Here is a 17,568-nt window from a genome sequence, read left to right as displayed (position 1 = left end):
CTTGAAGAGGAAAGGGTGATGCAGCAAAGTAGCGTAAGTATTTCCCTCAGTTTTGAGAACCAAGGTATCAATCCAGTAGGAGGTTACATGGAAGTCGCCTTGTACCTACACAAACAAATAAGAACCTTGCAACCAACGCGATAAAGGGGTTGTCAATCCCTTCACGGCCACTCTCAAAAGTGAGATCTGATAGAGATAATAAGATAAATATTATTGGTATTTTTATGATATAGATTGGAAAGTAAAGATTGCAAAATAAACAACGATAGAAATAGCTAGTTGATAGAAAAATAATATGATGGAAGATAGACCCGGGGGCCATAGGTTTCACTAGTGGCTTCTCTCAAGATAGCATAATTTACGGTGGGTGAACAAATTATTGTCGAGCAATTGATAGAAAAGTGCATAGTTATGAGAATATCTAGGTATGATCATGTATATAGGCATCACGTCCGCGACAAGTAGACCGAAACGATTCTGCATCTACTACTATTACTCCACACATCGACCGCTATCCAGCATGCATCTAGAGTATTAAGTTCATAAAACAGAGTAACGCATTAGGCAAGATGACATGATGTAGAGGGATAAACTCAAGCAATATGATATAAACCCCATCTTTTTATCCTCGATGGCAACAATACAATATGTGCCTTGCTGCCCTTGCTGTCACTGGGAAAGGACACCACAAGATTGAACCCAAAGCTAAGCACTTCTCCCATTGCAAGAAAGATCAATCTAGTAGGCCAAACAAAACTGATAATTCGAAGAGACTTGCAAAGATATCAAATCATACATATAAGAATTCAGAGAAGAATCAAATATTTTTCATAGATAATCTTGATCATAAACCCACAATTCATCGGATCTCGACAAACACACCACAAAAAGAATTACATCGAATAGATCTCCAAGAAGATCGATGAGAACTTTGTATTGAGATCCAAAGAGAGAGAAGAAGCCATCTAGCTAATAACTATGGACCCGAAGGTCTGTGGTAAACTACTCACACATCATCGGAGAGGCTATGGTGTTGATGTAGAAGCCCTCCGTGATCGATTCCCCCTCCGGCGGAGCGCCGGAAAAGGCCCCAAGATGGGATCTCACGGGTACAGAAGGTTGCGGCGGTGGAAATAGGGTTTCGTGGTGCTCTCGGATGTTTTCAGGGTATATGAGTATATATAGGTGAAAGAAGTAGGTCGGTGGAGCCACGAGGGGCCCACGAGGGTGGGGGCAGCGCGCCTACCCCCTGGGCGCGCCTCCCTACCTCGTGGCCGCCTCGTTGCTTCGTTGACTTCCACTCCAAGTCTCCTGGATTGCGTTTGTTCCAAAAATAACTCTCCCGAAAGTTTCATTCCGTTTGGACTCTGTTTGATATTCCTTTTCTACGAAACACTGAAATAGGCAAAAAAACAGCAATTTGCACTGGGCCTTTGGTTAGTAGGTTAGTCCCAAAAATAATATAAAAGTGCATAACAAAGCCCATTAAACATCCAAAACAGATAATATAATAGCATGGAACAATAAAAAATTATAGATACGTTGGAGACGTATCAGCGCCCACGCCGCTGCTCTCGCCCATGCACAGCCGACGCGACTGCTGCTGCTCGCGTCCGGCTCCGATGCTCGCGCCCATGCCGCTGCTCTCGTCCATGCGCAGCCGGTGCGGCTGCTGCTGCTCATGGCCGGCTCTGCTACTCGCGCCCATGCACAGCCGGCGCGGCTGCTGCTCCCTCCCGTCGCCGCTGCTGCTCGCTCCCGTGAGCGGCCAGCCACCACCATAGCCGGCGCCGCCATGGCCACAAGAACCCGATTGATTTTTTCCAAACAGTTGCAAGGACCCGATTGCTTTGACTAAAAATAATATAGGGACCTGATTGCTTTTGGTTTAAAAGTTGTAGGAATCTGATTGCCTTTTCTAAACGAGTTACAGGTCCCACCCTTAAGTGACAAACAGACTGAGGGTAAAAATGTCCAGAGAACGGTTCGGAGACGGTCAAAGGCCTTTGACCTGACGGAAATGGTGCGGAGGGGTATTTCCATAATGCCATCTAACGGAAGAGTGGTATAGTTGAGCACTGGTTTTTTTAGGGGTAAAGATGAGCTCGGGACAAAGTTAGGGGGGAAATGGAATTGACCCTTTTATTTATGGTGCTGTCCTACGGTGCCCTCCGTCTCGCGCAAACGTGAGGGGCCTCCGCTGTAGGGTGTTGCAATATGTTCATGGTTTACTTATTGTCAGTGCTGCGGGGGATGACAGCAACCCAAACATGGATAAGTGGGTTATGGCGTACGGGAGTAAAGAGGACTTGATACTTAATGCTATGGTTGGGTTTCGCGACCTTAATGATCTTTAGTAGTTGCGGATGCTTGCTAGAGTTCCAATCATAAGTGCATATGATCCATGTAGAGAAAGTATGTTAGCTCATGCCTCTCCCTCATATAAAATTACAAGAATAATTACCGGTACTTGTTATCGATTGCCTAGGGACAAATAACTTTCTTGTTGACACAAACCCTTTTACTAAACACCTAACTTTTATTATCTTGCAAAATACTTCTAGTTTTATTCTTGCAAAGTAGTTCTAGCATCACTCCTACAAACTATTGTCATACTTGTTTTCGGTAAAGCAGATGTCAAGTGTGCGTAGAGTTGTATCGGTGGTCGATAGAACTTGAGGGAATATTTGTTCTACCTTTAGCTCCTTGTTGGGTTCGACACTCTTACTTATCGAAAGAGGCTACAATTGATCCCCTATACTTGTGGGTTATCAGAGCGGTACTACCACTCGCTCGTACGAGAACTACTCCATGTGGTACTACCACTCCGCTGGAGCGGTACTACCGCCCGGGGCGCGGAAGTAAAATTTTACTTCCGCTCCATGCGCGGTACTACCATGCCACCCGGCATAGTACTACCGCGGCTAGAGCGGCTGTAAAATTTTACATCCGCATCCTGGTCTTGGTCTTTGCCATAATCCTTCTCGTTTTTCTCGTATGTTTGTGTTGTGTGTCAGAGGTGGTGGCTCCGGCTCCAATGTCCGGCGCTCGAATCCCAGCCGTGACACGAGCTCGAAGCACCTTCGCAACCAAGAGGCTCCTGAGGGCTCTAGTGCCCCACAACGCAGAACCAAGTCCACAACTACCAAGACCAAGGAGCCAAATGTTGGCATGGATGAGATGCCTCTAGGGGAGTTTCTGATTCGAAGGAAGCTCAATCCCTACGTCAATCCTAGGGAGATCTCAAGGGGAAATGACTTGTTTTGGACCAAGCAGCACAATCTCATCTTCCTAGATGTGATGAAGGCCAAGCAGAACACCTATGTGCCAGTGTAGAGGATTTACATGACTCATATGAAGAAGGACAACAACCGGGCATTTTTTGTGAGCCTCTAGATTTGGTGGAGCGGTTTGGCATTGAGGAGTTACTCACGTTCCACATGGACTTTGACCCGGAGATTGTGGCTTAGTTCTTTGCTTCTGTCCACTTCCACACCGATGAGCACCGGACCATGACTTGGATGACTAATGGGAAGAGGATGTCTGCTAAGTGGAAGGATTTCATGGAGATGTTGCACGTTCATGATGAGGGGCTAAATGTGCCCGTTGGTGTCCGCCCACATGCTAACCCCGATTCGGCCAACAAGAACAAGCTTCAACCCTACCTTGTTGAGAAGAAGCTAGCCAATGACAAGAAGACTTGGCTGCTAAACCCATTCCTTGAAATCATGCACCGGATCTTTCACAACTCACTTTTTCCTCGGATAGGCGACAACGACAAGGTGCATGCACTACTGCAGGATGGTCCAAACACGACACTACGATTAGAGCCCCTTTGACGAAACTGTGTGCGATGCCATAATCGCAAACGGTGGTGTAAAGAATCATCAAAAAAGGTGCAAAACATTTGCGATGACAGATGCATCAAACACGGTTCAGAATTTAGTTGTGTGTGCGATGCAGGGCATACGATTCAGCTCAGTTAACTGTTTGGGATTAGGAGGCAGAAAAGAAACGGGCAGCCAGATGAAGGCGTGTGCGATATACAACATACGGTTCACTAGGATGAACTGTGTGTGATTAGGCAACACAATGGAAACGGTTCAACTGAACAAGATGTGTGTGATACGCGGCAAACATGTCCGTAATCAGAAATGTGTGCGAAGACCAATAATAACACAGACGATTGCTGCTAATAAGCCGTGTGAATTGATCTGTCTATAGTAGAATATCATGTGTGTATATATATAACTAAAATAAACATCCAATTACATAAGTGACTATACAGATCATTCGCACACAACTCAATAAACAATTGCATGCATTCTAAAGTAGGAGAAACGATCATCTAGTCATCTACTTCTTGTGATGCACTCGCCACTCCTATGTGGCTCGATCCCTCGTCTGGGTCAGGAAGAAGACAGTTCCTCATGTCAACGATCCGCCTGTACATCTCATAGCTTGTGTACGCCTCCATGGCCGCGTACTTGACATGTTGTTCATCCAGTCTCTTATGCCACACACTGTGCCAGGCGTTCTTGTCCTTATTTCTCTCTTCCTTCATCTTCGCGTAGTAGGGGTCGATGATGACCGAGGCAAGGTCAACCAGGGAGTTCAGTTTGTTTTTGTCGCTGCCCCAGACCTTGTAGTGGTGCTGGATGTTGACAAGATTCGGGCATTTCAAGTCCGGAACCTTGAGCGCTTTTAGATCGTTGGTGGTGTCCACCGTAGCGAAACTATATTCGGAGCTGTTGATAAACCTGGAGAAACACTCGCAAGGCCTTGTGGCAAGGTGGAAGTGGTAGACGAGGACTTCATTTCGCACGCACAACTGGGCGACGGCAACCTTCTGATCGTGCCCGGGACGACCGATGGTGTACTCGAGGTCGAAGCCGACCACTCGGTACTTGTCCTCGGCAAGGAACTGCTCCATAGTTTGGATGGAGCTCTCCACCGAGACCGGATCGTTCGTGTACACCACCGAGAGGGCCTTCCCCCTCACGTGGGTGTCCACTACATGATGCATGGTGAACTGCCCGTCGTTGTCGTCGTCGGCCGCTGGGAGCGCCATTGGAGCCATGGGGAGCACCATTGGAACCGCTGGATTTCCTCTCTGTATGTGTCCTCGTGGGTGTGCTTATTGTATCGTGTGAGACGAGAGATGAAGGTAAATGGCCGCAGGAATAAAAGGGGGCTGGGCGGCGTGGATTCTCGGCGCGTCCACATGGCAGTTTTTGCAGCGGGTAACTGCATCGTCGCGCCGCGCCCGGCACAACTGCTTGCACACGAACGTGCGTGATCGTGCGCCGGCCCCAAACACTGGCAGCGCGCGTGGAGGGACAAGGGCAGAGCACCCGGAAGGACGCGAGAGTAGAGCGCGTGCGGCGGGTCGTGAGCAAAGCGTGCCGCGGCCGCCTGAATCGCAAGCAACCACACGCATAGAGCAGTTGAAGACGCGGGAAATGGTCGCCTACAAGCCGGCCGACAGTTGCGTCGCTGCGTAGAGAGCGGCCATGTGGTACCACCTCTGTCTAGTCTATAGTCTCCTTTATATTCTGTGCCATACTTTACCCTCAAATTTAACCAACAAAATGTTAATGCATGTTTTAAAAATTATATAATTAGAAACTATGTTCAAATACAAATCCAACTATATAATCTTTGGCGACATGCATTCGTATTTTATTAGTTAAATCATACTTATAAACCAGAACGGTGGTATAGTAGGTAATTAAATCGCAAATGTTTTTTTATTAACCGTATGTGTACGTGGGCTTTCATCCTCCTCTCGCACGTCTTGTCACCCCGCTGCCGTAGACGGCTTACAGCGCAAGCTTGCACAGCGCGCGGGGGCGTTCTTTTGGCCAAACAGTGGCGCCAATGAATCGTCGGTGAGCCTATTCCCGTGCAACCTCGCAGGTTCCCGCGCAAGCTTCCTGCCCGACTCGGTGAAATCCCCCAAAATCCCAATGCTTACCGGCCTGCTATAAAAACCCTCACGGTCGGCGAGTCCTGCGTCGCATTTTCCCCTCCATCCCTGTAGCTTATCTCGTCTGCTTCTCCCACAATTGCCAATGGCACCGGTCCGTCGTCGTCGCTCAGCCACTCCGCCGTCATCAGAGGACAGCTCCAGCTGGGAGGCTACACCGTGGCGGCGGTACAGTCCCCGGCGTAGTGTAGTGCGCGTGGCATCCCTGTTGGGTGTGCGCGGAACACCCACCACACGCTCCGCCGCCGGTGCCCGTCGGCAGCTATTGCCGGCCGCCGTTGCCGCCACACCAACGACGAAAGCCAGGGCCATCGCCCGCCCCGCTACCGCGGCCCGAAGGCGGGAGGTGGCCGTCGTGGCCGCCACCCCACTGCAGGCCACTATGGCCATCACCCGCTCCGCCACCGCGGCTTGAAGGCGGGAGGTGGTGGTCGTGGCCACCACCCCGTCGTCGGCCGCCGTGGCCGCCAGCCTACCATCGACCGCCGGGGTCATCACCCGCTCCACCACCGCCACCCAAAGGCAGGAGGCGGAGGTGGATGCCCGCACGTGCGTCAGCGACCTTGCGCGCTACACCGAGTTCCTGCGGGAGGAGGAGGAGCGCCTCGTCGAGCACGCAAAGAGCCTTACCGCCGCCGTGGCCGCGGCACACGCCACCTCAGAGGCGAGGACTCAGGAGATCTACGAGGAGAACCACCGCTTCGGGAGGGGTCGTCTGGAGTGGCAGAGGGCATTCGAGGTGAGCATCGCTGAAGCTGCAATAGCGGCAGGCACCGCATTGCGGTTTCCCAGATTGTCGGTAGGCTCCTCCTCCTCCGCCTCTTACTGAGCACGCTCGGCAGAGGAGAGGCAGCCGGAAGTAGTACAAAGCCCCTCCGCAGTAGTAGTAGTATTTAGGTGCTATTTTGTTCAGTTCATCTGACTATAGATGTGGTGGAACTGTACAACATACTTAAAATTAGCTAGTATATATAGTTGAACTAGCTATTTCAGTACGTGGTTGGCAACAATTGGGGAAAAGTTGGTCGGTTCAGCTGTCGAGTTGAACTGTTTGTATAAATTAAGAATGACTGCTTAATCTATGCTTAATTACTGAATTTTAGTTGCAAAAATTAGATACTGCTAGTGATTTTTAGCTTCATATTTTGACAAATCGCAGTGTTACAAGGATTGACAAATCTTATCAAATTGTTTGTAGGTGGTTACACGGGTCATCTAAAACAAACCGTTTGCGTTGAAGGGATGCACAAATCCAGCGCTGCTCTCACTGTGCATACAGGTGTTCTATCTAAAACGTTTCCGATCAAGAGCTGCAGAAATCCTGCTCGACACATTTTCTCTTGGCTTCCTGGGGAAGCTGTCGGTTTGCATACGGGTGTTCTAACTAAAACGTTTGCGATGAGTGTTTTATATTAAAAAAGCGAATTAAACTGCGGCTTGGGCGCCATTAATGGAGAGGATGCGAGCAAGGCGGGCGGCCATGGAAGTCAAAGGGCTCGCTTCCCAGTGAGCCTGCGTAGCGTATAGCTCACACGCTTCCCGGTGAGCCTGCGCACTCGAGGACAGCTTGCACGCCTCTCGGTCAGCCTGCGCACCGGACGTCGCTCGCACGCCTCCTGTTCAGTCAAGGTCAAGGATCTGTCCGCACGGCACCTCCTACAGCCATTAAAACCAAGACACGTGGCATCATGTGAATGGTTAACAGAATTTTGGATTTACTAGAATTTAGAAACCAGGCATCTCAATGTTTTGCCGGCAATCAACGGTGCCCTGGTATTTGAAATTCATTCCCATTTCTTGCATGGGACCTAAGCATGCACCCAAGGGCACATATTTGATTTTTCAACCAATTTATATGCACTGGAGCATGTGCATGTAGTTCAAATTTGAATTATGCACATAAATGCATTGAAAACTCAGTTAATGCATAAAAATGTCCAAACGAACCCCGAAAAATCACAAAAATTCACAAAACAGTCCTGTTGTTCTATGTTGACATGAGAAAAATATTTGAAAGCAATAAGAGGCAATGGATATCGTTTCATCCCCAAAGGTGGGACTATCCCTACCGAAAACCATCATGCTTGTTGTGAGAAGCTCTGGTTTCTGAGAAGCATATACCCAAACCTGCCCCAAATGGGACAAAATTTGTACCACGGCATGTTGATGCCGCTCCATGATAGCATGCCAAGTTTCATGAATTTCAGACGAGTTTTGGATTTACTAGAATTTTAAAACCAGGCATCTCAATGTTTTGCCGGCAATCAACGGTGCCCTAGTGTTTGAAATTCATTCCCATTTCTTGCATGGGACCTAAGCATGCACCCAAGGACACAGATTTGATTTTTCAACCAATTTATATGCACTGGAGCATGTGCATGTAGTTCAAATTTGAATTATGTACATAAATGCATTGAAAACTCAGTTAATGCATAAAAATGTCGAAACGAACCCCGAAAAATCACAAAAATTAACACAACACTCCTGTTGTTCTATGTTGACACGAGAAAAATATTTGAAAGCAATAAGAGGCAATGGATATCGTTTCGTCCCCAAAGGTGGGACGTTCCCTCTGAAAACCATCATGCTTGTTGTGAGAAGCTCCGATTTGTGAGAAGCATATACCCAAACCTGCCCCAAATGGGACAAAATTTGCATCACAGCATGTTGATGCTGCTCCATGATAGCATGCCAAGTTTCATGAATTTCAGACGAGTTTTGGATTTACTAGAATTTAAAAACCAGGTATCTCAATGTTTTGCCGGCAATCAACGGTGCCCTGTTGTTTGAAATTCATTCCCATTTCTTGCATGGGACCTAAGCATGCACCCAAGGACACAGATTTGATTTTTCAACCAATTTATATGCACTGGAGCATGTGCACGTAGTTCAAATTTGAATTATGCACCTGAAATGGCTAGAAAACCAATTTAATGTATAAAATGTTCAAACGAACCCTGAATACTTCCAATTCTTTTACGACACACATATAGTTGCATGTTCAGTCCAAATAAAAGGTCTAGCAATTCAAACACCGTCCATTGCCGCTGTGACCCCATTATCTAATTCAAATCAAGATGAAAAATCAAGTAGATCGCACACAGTTTATTATCAGCAACCGTGTGAGATGCAGCACAAAATATCCTAGAGCACCGTCGGTGTATAGTACGCCTATGGCTTACGCGAGAAGGTGCGTCGCCTATAGTCCACAGTCAGTGCCTCAAGCACACTAGCTCGCTCCCCAAATATCATTTCACTGTTCAATCATCACCGGTGAAAGATGGGCACGTGGACCCACATCGTGAGGACAACTTCGGTGGCGCACTCAGGCGAGAGCGCGGCCGCAGCCGCCATGCGCGTGCTAATAAGGTGCATGAGCACGGCCGCAATCTGCGACCGGGCGGCAAAGGCAGCCCAAACGGCCGCTGTTGCTTCTCAGGTGGCGGCAGCAACATCTGCCTCGGGGATAGCAATTGGCGAGAGCGGCACATCAGCTGTCCGTTTCACAGCGGCGGCCTTAGTCCTGATGGAGGCCGCCCACGACCATGTCGAGGCCGCCCACGCCCAACTCCTGGTGGTCACCGCACAAATCGAACGAAGCTTCTCCGACAACGGTTGGCAACCCACGGCCGAAGAGCTGGCAATCACCGAGAGCGTTCGAGCAGCTGTCCGTTCCTCCGCCGCATACCTTGCGGCGACGGAGCCCGTCCAAGCCCAGATCGCGTCCGCCCACGCCCAGCTCGTGGCGGCCTTTTCCAAAGAGATGGCGGACACGGATGGCGAGATGCTTGCCGAGTATGGTGCGATGGATGCCATGGTGCCCCTTCCCCAGGAGACCGTCGGGCGTGAGCTGGACATGGAGGCGGCGGCGGAGATTGACGAGCACCAGCCGTAGTAGTACCCCTTGTTTTCTTTAATTAAGAGCGTCGTTCTTTAATTTGTTAGAGTAATGTTTAGGTCAGCTAGCTCTGTTTAATTGCTGAACTTGCTCGATTAAGATGTGTGGGTGTGCTGTAGTCTCCTTTGTGTACCCAAATTATGCAATGACGTGGATGACCACTGTAACCATGGAAATTCGAACCAAAACTTTTGACGTTCAAACTCATCACACACGGCTTAAGCTATCTGAATCGTTTGTGATGTCCACATATCATACACTGTTCTGAATAAGGGACCGTGTCTGATGACACTTTGCGCGCCAGTTTTTTCGCTGAAGCGATTCCAAATTTTCCGCTTCTGCGGAAATATCTACCTCCCCGCCCCCTCCCCCTTACCAAAAGCCACATTTCCCCTCTTTCCACCTTCCTTTCCAAGTTGAAACCTTCACTCCTTGCTTGCAGCGCCGCCGCCTCCTCGCCGACGACCATCCTTCACGCTACTCGGCCTCGCCGATCCAGGCAGGTAATCCACATCCGACCCCCATCCTCCTCCTCCTTCCACATCCCACATGCCCCGACCGCCGGCGCAAGCGCGACACCTTCCACCCAAATCACCAACCCCTCCACCAAATAAGCGCCGCCATTCGTGCCGACCCCCAGATCTTGGAGGAGCACCTTGCCATTTGCTAGCTACGCCGGTTAAGCATGCTCGGTTTACCCGTTGCCTGTGCTGCTCCTGCCTTTCCTTCACAAATTCTAGTGAATTGTGCTATCTAATTTTACCATGCAATCTGTTGCTCTAGTGTATATGTTCTATATGTCGTGCAGTGTGGTGCTCACTTATTAACTATTTTGTTAATTAGTTGTTGTCTTCAATTAACTGTTTGGTTCAATTCTGCAAATGTGATGTTCAATTCTTCAGGCTGCAATTTTGTATTGTCTTCCATGTGAGAAATAAATCGAATTTATGTTTACAAAATTGTGGGTGCGTTCTATTATTGTATACCATGTTAGGAATAAATTGAATTTTTCTGTAGTAAATACATGAGAAACAAATACAGTTGCTACAATTGGCCGTAGTTAACTGTTTGGTTAACTGCCTGATATTCTATTAGGAGTACGCAATGTGGTGCTCAGTTAATGTTTGGTTCATTTTTTGTGGTGTTTAGTTAACTGCTTAGTTCAATTCTGCAATGCGATGTCCATTGTCGTGGGTCGATGCATGTGAGGAATAAATCGAATTTGGCTGCACTTAATACATGAGAAACATATACAAGTGCTATATTTCCTAGTTCTTAATCATGCTTGGTTTGGGTGAATGGGTTTTTCGTGTGGCTTGAATTAATCTGATGAATCTGCAATGTGCTTATTTTTCATCAACATATTTTACTGATAGCATGCGAACCCTTACTTAACTTGATGACTAACTACCTTATATGTGTTGCAGGGAAACAATGTGGAGCACTGAGGTTTACAATCGAGGTTAGCACGTGCATGGTCCGTTGTCTAATAGCACATTATTGTGCAATTGCAGGAACCATTCTAATATTTTGGTTTTTAACAATTTGGTCTTGCACATGTAGGTCCTGCTGTCAGATGTTTTGACCCACTGTTCGACCCTTTTTGCATATGGGGAAATGAGTTGTCCATGAATATCAATCAAATCAAAAAACCCAGAAAGATTGTTAGGATAAATAAATTAGCGACAAAAAACAATAAGATCTTTGTGTGCACAATGAAGAAGACATCATTTTACTACAAGATGGTACTAACTATTATACCCTGCCTTTTTTTATTGCTTTGCCCCATTTCCAATATAGAGAAGATATTTATGCACATCCTTGTTTTCAGGCCTTTCCAAAGCAGTTCACTGATGATTACCTCTCAAACCACCTCTATGGTCAGGAGGCGAGGAAGGTTTTCATACAACACCCATGGTTCAATATTGAAGTGTTCCTGAAGAGGACGAAGGACGGACGGTCAATCATCCACAGGCACTGGCCCAAAGTTGCAAAGACCTTCAACATGAATGAAGGCTCAATATTCGCCTTCCGCTTCAGCAGTTTTCTAGATGAGATGCATTCGTCTATATACTGTCTATGATGCTAATTTTGAAAGGTTCTAAATGTTGCATGTGGAACTTGCTGCTGGTGCAGTTGTGTAATGGGGTAGCTGAGTGCTGAAGCTATATCATGTTGTACTCTGATGTATTTCAATTATGAAATTCTGCTTTCTTAATATGGAAATGAAATATATTGTGTGCTTAATATGAAATGTCAATTAGATTAATAAATGGATTATGAATAATCAGACAATTAGCCTGCTAATGGCGAATTAGCCTGCTAATTGGGTTTTTCTATTGCAAACGGTTGTTGAAAAAATACTGTGGGCGATGACCCTAGGCAACGCACACAGTTTCTAGGAATAAACCGTGTTGGATCAATGAACAATCACACACAACTTTCTCTTGAAAACTGTTTGTGTTAGGCCACCTTGCGCTAACGTTTACCACAAAAAAACTGTGTGTGATGGACAACCTTTGCCACACAGATTCTTCTACGGACCGTGTGTGATACATTCAATAACGCAAATGATTTAACGAGAAAAATTGTGTGTGATGTACCTGTGAACGGAAACGTTTTCCTTGGAGCGACTGTGTGGGATTTACATACGAACGGAAACGTTTAGCGGGGACTGACTGTGTGGGATGTACTTGCGACCGGAAACAATTTCGCCGTATAATTGTATTTTTTAGCTCTACTGTACGTATTTTCGTATTTGAGCGCTCGCCGGTCGCACACGACCTCATTTTGCCGAACGTGTGTGCCATGAGGGCATATCCCCGACGGTTTCTGGGTCGTGTGGGGACCCCCCTATCGCGCACACTCACTTGGCGACGGTTCCAAATGCCGTCGCGGAAAGGGGTTAAAACCATTTGTTTAGGACTGACGCGTACCAGTGATGCCTATCTTGTGGACATGATCCTCATCTGTGAGAAGGCGCGTCTCCAACAGATGGAACCACTTGATGTCTCTCATATCATGTGGTGTGAGCTGCAGTTTGCTGTGTTCAATCGTAAGGTGCCCATCTATGGACCTTACCTGTTTCTCTTGATCTCAAAGACTTGGGAGAAGCTCTTTCCGGGTTCTGCTCCCAACTGGGTTCGCCATGAGCCTATCAAGCTACGCATCAAGAGCAAGTGGGACAATACCGTGACCCGGGCTGAGGCTGAAGCTGCACGGATGGATGTCGATGAGGATGAGGATGAGTTTGAGGAGGAGGCGGCTGAGGACAATTCTGAGGGGTACGCTCCTCCATCTACTGAGCCAACTTGTTCTAAGAAGCTCAAGGCCAAGATGAAGGTTTTGTTCTGCATGCAGGTCAAGGGATAGTACCAGGCTCATGTGAACGCCAAGATGGCTCGTTGTCGCGACAAGGCTATTATGAGGCAGGTTGGCCTTGAGGTCCAGGATGGCTCTGAGGAGAGGATCACAGATGAGGAATAATGGACCAGACAGCACTGCCTGTGGAGTGAGTCTGAGGAGGATACTGGAGTTCCCTCTTTATCCCGTGCTGCAGAGGAGTCTGAGGAGGAGGAACATGACTGGTGATGCCTTGGAGTTCTACCACCACCTGTGTCGTAGGTGTCCTCTCTGCCTTTTTGGTGTCTCGATGCCAAAGGGGGAGAGAGGGTAGGATTTGCGAGTCTTGTGTCGTGTCTTGTGTCACTTTGCTTTCCTTCCGTTGAACCTTCGTTGCTTTGGTTTGTGGTTGTGTTTGTGTGAGACCAGGAGACTATCATATGGTGTGAGACATATGCCCTCAAGCTTATATTATTGTCTTTTCTTATTGTCTAGTATGTTTAGTAGATTGTGAGCTTATGTTATCTTGTGCCCTTTACTTCATGCTCATTACTTTACCTTGCCTCCATGCTTAGTGTCATTTATATTGTTGCAAGGATTGCCTTGTCTATAAAATATAGGGGGAGTGTTGATCCTAGTATGTGTGCCATGCAGTCCAAAGCATTCTATAGAGTCACACATCTAGGGGGAGCCTGTCTATATTTTATAGATGTTGGGTTTGCTTACATTCATTTTATATCCGTATGTGCAAATCCCGTATTGTCATCAATCCATCAAAAAGGGGGAGATTGAAAGGGCATATTTCTCCCTATGTGGTTTTGGTGATTGATGACTATGCATTTGCGGACTATTCGTGTGCATTGAGCATTTCAGATATCTCATGTCTAGGCACAAGACGATTCGGTGCCCCTCGGAGCCTATCGAAGACGGCGTTTCTCTACATTTCTTTTCGGTGGATTTGAGTCGTAGGAAAGCCGTACTATTCAGAGGGGGTCCGCTTCGGAAAGGTTAGGGTGGAATCAACACGTACACATATGTTCCTTTGCACCACCTTTCCTTCGCTTCATTGGAGCACCGATCGTTTTCCCTTGTCTTTGAGTAGATGAAGGCCTCCAAGTGCTACTGCTCTGTGGCGTGCGGTAGTACTTCTCAAGGGAGCAGTAGTACCGCAGCTGTCCACGGCTGTACCGCTCAGGGTAGCGGTAGTACCGCGTCGTGCGGTAGTACCGCTCCTGGCAAGCGGTAGTGGCCTCTAGCCCAGGGCGGAAGTAATTTTTTACTTCCGCACCCTACGCGGTAGTACCGCTCCCTGTGATCGGTAGTACCGTGCCGGTTTTTCGCATAGACCAAAACTCAGCGGAAGTAGCCACGGATGTAATTATTAATCTATGCCTTCCCAGCCTAGATTGAACCCTGCCTTGTGGTAGTACCACAAGGGCGCGCGGTAGTACCGCTCCAACGGTTCTACCGCTCGTTGCTTTACGCGACAGGGCCTCGTCTGGCCCCTGACGAGCGAGCGGTAGTACCGCACTGCCTAGCGGTAGTACCGCATGACCTTGCGGTAGTACCGTGTGTGTGCGCGCTTGTACCGCATGTCGCGGGCTGATTAAGTGGGTAACGGTTGGATCTTTCCTCCCACTACATAAGGGGGGTCTTCTTCCCCAAGTTGACTACCTCTTCTCTCCCCAAGCTCCATTGTTGTTCAAAGCTCCATTTTCGCCCGATCTCACTCCCTAGCCAATCAAACTTGTTGATTTTCTAGGGATTGGTTGAGAAGGCCCCGATCTACACTTCCACCAAGAGAAATTTGATTCCCCCCACTAATCCCTTGCGGATCTTGTTACTCTTGGGTGTTTGAGCACCCTAGACGGTTGAGGTCACCGCGGAGCCATATTCCATTGTGGTGAAGCTTCGTGGTGTCGCTGGGAGCCCCCAATTAAGTTGTGGAGATTGCCCCAACCTTGTTTGTAAAGGTTCGGTCGCCGCCTCCAAGGGCACCAATAGTGGAATCACGGATCTCGCATTGTGTGAGGGCGTGAGGAGAATACGGTGGCCCCAGTGGCTTCTTGGGGAGCATTGTGCCTCCACACCGCTCCAACGAAGACGTACTTCCTCTCAAAGGGAAGGAACTTCGGTAACACACCCTCATCTCCACCGGCTCCACTCTTGGTTATATCCTACCTTTACTTGTGCAAGCTTATATTGTAGTGTATCCCTTGCTTGCTTATGTGCTTGTTGTTGTTGCATCATATAGGTTGCTCACCTAGTTGCATATCTAGACAGCCTACTTTGATGCAAAGTTTAATTTGGTAAAGAAATGCTAAAAATTGTTAGTTGCCTATTCACCCCCCCTCTAGTCAACTATATTGATCCTTCCACCCGTCTATCGCGTCTTCGCCCCACGTCGGCCTGGTTCGGTAGCGATAGGCGAGGCATGTGTCGCACGCACAGTGCCATCTCGTGTGATGGTGGTTGTCTACACCGTGGGCCTCGCGTTAGGAAGGTTTGCTCGCGCCAACCAGGTCCTGCGTCGTGGCTGCAACTTAGGCTAGTGCGTGGGGCCAGTCTGTGAGGACCGTTGTCGTGTGCATGCCTTTGTCGTTCTTTTCGCTCGCCGGTCCTGCTCGGACGTAGGGGGGCTTGCCTAGCTGGACATGGAGGGACTGGACTTCCCTGACTCTTATCGCCGTGGGCTCTGCCGGCTGACGCGGACGTGGAAAGTCCTTGCCAACTCAGCTTCTCGTCATCGTGGGGCATGTCCGGCTAGCGCGTTTTGGTTGTGGTGCCTGACCGCCTGTGCCGGCCTGGTTCTATCATGCGTGGTTTATTTTGTTCTATTGTTTTGGGTAAGGCCAGCTATATGTACGTCGGCTCCGGGGGCATAGCATGATGGTGGTCCCACATTAAATTAGTCATGTTTTGCACTGTGATGTCGCTGGCTGGGTGTAGGCGGTTTTGTGTCATACATGAGGGATTGTTGCGGGCGGGTGGTGACATTTTCATATTCTCCTTATTTGTGTGCTAGGGTTGACGTTGCTTTGGTTGGCTGCGTCGACTTTTATCGCTGTTGATGGGCCTATACATTTTTCGGCCCACGGGATAGTGGATCAGTGTGCTTCTATTCGTGGTGCGCTACGAGGGGGACACCAGTATAGAATCTCACATTAGGGGAGTTCAATGAGATCAACGACAAAAATTCATACTTGGACATTCCGAAAAATTCTGAAATTATTTGACAACATATCTGTGGGGTGTGTCTACAATTCCGAAAAAATAGCTCAAAACTTGATGTACATTTAGAGATTCAAAAAAGAAAATTTCAAATATGAATATTGGCAGCTTTGGGTGAATAGTATTTTGACAATATTCACATCTGATTTTGTCTTTTCTGTTTCTGTTAGTGTAGGTCAAATGAGAGTTGAAACTTTTGAGGTTGTACATCCAACATTAATGTGTGTCAACAACTTTTTTAAGAATGATTAAACATATTTTGCATTTTAAAAAAATTATCTCATTCATCTCACCTAATGTGAGATCCTATACTAGTCTCCCCCGCGCTACAAGGGTGATGTTGTCCTTTTAGTCCCCTCTCTTTCCCGTATCTATATATTCCTCATTCCGCAACCCTGTCTCAGCGCCTATCTCACCCAGAAAACAAATCGGCCTTCGTCACCTGTTCTTCTATACGGTTGCACGTTGGGTTGTTTGTCGAACGCTATGGTGCTCGTGTCACCTGCTAGCCAACGTTCGGCCTGCGTTCTCCTTTTTCTTGTGCTAGGTCTCTTGTTTTTGTAGCTGTGCTTTCCCTTTTTTGTTTGGCAGGGATGTTGTTGTTTTAGCATCTCTTTTTTAGCTCGTTTGTGTTTGAGTTTAGGAGCGACATGGATTTGAGCTCGCTTGTATTTGCACATCGTGTGTTCCTTGGGATGCTTGATGGGTAGGTTATTTGTTGTGCTCTCTCCATGTCATGAAGGTTTGTAGCTTGCTTTGTTTAAGGAGAGTTTGATGCCCTTTGCAGGCCTAATTACATTGTAACCGAGTGGTGTGTTCCTGTGAGATTTATTGCTGAAACTTGTTGTTGTTTTGTCGGTTTCTGCGTATTTGATGTCTTCTGGTGCCTTTTTGTGCTACCTGTTTTGGAAAAGACTGAGGTGTCTGGATAGCCGTCACTCCGTCGGTGCAGAGATTTTTTTGAAACGCCTTTCGAGTTGGCTTCCCTTGGGTATTTTCATTTCACTCATTGTTGATTCCTTTTGTTCCTTCTAGACATCAGGTTGTTGCTCCACGGGTTCCTCAGCGTCGATTGTTCAGTTGCTAGTGTGTTGGTCCGTGTCGGTGT

This window comes from Triticum aestivum, chromosome 4D (assembly GCF_018294505.1).
Source record: "Triticum aestivum cultivar Chinese Spring chromosome 4D, IWGSC CS RefSeq v2.1, whole genome shotgun sequence".
NCBI lineage: Eukaryota > Viridiplantae > Streptophyta > Magnoliopsida > Poales > Poaceae > Triticum > Triticum aestivum.
This window is presented reverse-complemented; position numbering follows the sequence as displayed.